The following is a 2398-nucleotide window of genomic DNA, read 5'->3' on the forward strand; positions in this document are numbered from 1 at the left end:
CATGATGAAGAACAAAGATTCACAAACGGATGACAAAACCAGTAGTACTTTGCAGCAGGTGGAGCTTGAAAAGGTTAATGATTATCCAGCTAATATTAAAGGAACAAATGATGAAGAAGTTTCGACCCAAGAACTTCTACAGCAACAAGATTCAATTTCATATAGGAGGCCAATAAGAGAGATTCGTATTCCTGCTCGTTTTGATGATATGGTGGCCTATGCACTTCCAATTACAAATGATAATGTTCATTCTACTTACACAAAAATAAGAAGTAACCCTGATAGTGTAAAGTGGAAGCAAGCTATGAATGAAGAAATGCAGTCTCTTTATAAAAATAGGGCTTGGGAGTTGGTGACACTGCCCAAAGGAAAGAAGGCAATTGGATGCAAATAAGTAGATTATTGGCAACCATCCATATTTAGAAAAGTCAAAGAGATGGGTATCAAAATGTTGGCACTGGAAATAAGAGATTTAAGGCACTGAAAGTGGGATTGAAATTTGGCATGAGATATTTGCAATTTTTGGTCCCTAATTGTATATTGTCTTTGCAAGTTGATCCCTGAATCTCGACTATAAATAGGCCTAATCATTTCTCATTTTCTATCATCCCCCACATTTGTCATTCTCTCCTTAAGGCATTGTTCTCTCTCTTTATTTTTAAATTTTCACTTGTATTTTGGAGTGAAATATATTTGTTAGTGCTCGAGGACATAGGCAAAATTTGCTGAACCTCGTTAAAATTCTTGTGTTCTTTATTGTTTATTTTGCATATTTTGTTAGTGTGATTGTAGTGATTTATTATGCGGTTAAATTACGATAGAGGGATATTCTGGCTAGGAAAGACCTGGTACTTAAGTGATCCACCTCTCTTTCCTGGGAATTGAACTTAGTGTGATTTTTTAGTACAATAGTTTTACTCTTTTACACGCTTCCGCACAACAGTGCTAATATTATATAAATCATTACATAAGTATAAGACACAAATTAATTGGTAGAAATAAAATAAAACATGATTATAAATATCATTAATAACATCACAGTAAAATAACTTTAATATTTTGATATTGACAAATTGAATAAAGAAAATAAGTTTTTAATTAACTTTAAAATCGCGTGATTAATTTAATTTGCACAATATGAAAATTCAAATAAATTCAAGTTTAGGTACACGAATCCGCCACCCCGAGTTTTTCGGCAATGATGGTTATCAGAGTTGTCCACAACTCTTTGGGAACTGGGACTGCCCACGACCCTCTGAGAATTGGGGCTAACAATAATAGCAACTGACCGACTTGGCATTTTCTCCCTCGACCCTCTAGGAATTGGGGAGATCTAAATTCTCTGACATAAAGACTCTATGGCATGCAGAATATATCTGATTTAGTCTAACTTAGTGAAACGGGGTAAAAACCAAATTTCATGATCCATTTTAATTCTGTTTCATATTCAAATCACATATCGCCTAATGTAAAATAGGCTTCCAATTTGAAACATATTAAATATTTTATTGCTTAATCATCTAAAATCATAATGCTCAAATCCAAGTCATAACCAAGAATTCGCTAATTTAGTCTTTTGAAAACCATAGTAATCATCTCGAAACATAATTTTATAAATATTAACTAAATCATTCAAGCTCATCCAAAACTCATAAAAATAAAATAAAATAAAATAAAATAAATATAACTAGTTATATTAAATTAAATATTCTAAAACTTTATGTAATGAAAATAAGATATTAGCACAAACTGAAGTTTTAATCGCTTTACTCCTTTTCTTTGCCTTTCTCGTTCAAGATGTTTGCTTCGTTATTAGCTAAAATAGGAGCAATTCGATATAAAACAACATCATTTATCCATTCTAAATTTGAAACTAATAAAAACAAACTTAAATATGCATGATTATTCATATTGACAACTTAAGTTTTCTAGTCTGAAATTCACATATCTTTCAAATCGATTATCTGTTTTCAATTCCGTCTTCACCAGAGTAGTCACTGCTTCACAAGCTATCATTTAGAAACAATATTACACAAAGTGACCAATGCTCTCTACTTCCCCTTTAGCATGGCCAAATATATCAAATAAACTTTTTATCCATTTTTGTTTCTTTTTCACACTTCTAACAAGCTAGAACTCATCTTCTAATAATTTCCTATCCAAAAATATATCTATTTCACTTAAGTTTTCTAAGCTTCCATCAATGTCCTTTAATTGCAACTTCCAAAATACTTGATAAAATAAAAAAACTATTGGTATATATATGTAAAGCAAGCTTCAAAGATTCAAAATCTAAAAAGAATTTGAAGAAAAACCATACCTTACACTTGAATTTGAAGGAAAATGATGGAAGATTTTTTTCTTTCTTTCCCCTTATTTTGACGTGAAAAAGAAAGAA

Source organism: Gossypium raimondii, chromosome 9 (assembly GCF_025698545.1).
Source record: "Gossypium raimondii isolate GPD5lz chromosome 9, ASM2569854v1, whole genome shotgun sequence".
Taxonomy (NCBI): Eukaryota; Viridiplantae; Streptophyta; class Magnoliopsida; order Malvales; family Malvaceae; genus Gossypium; species Gossypium raimondii.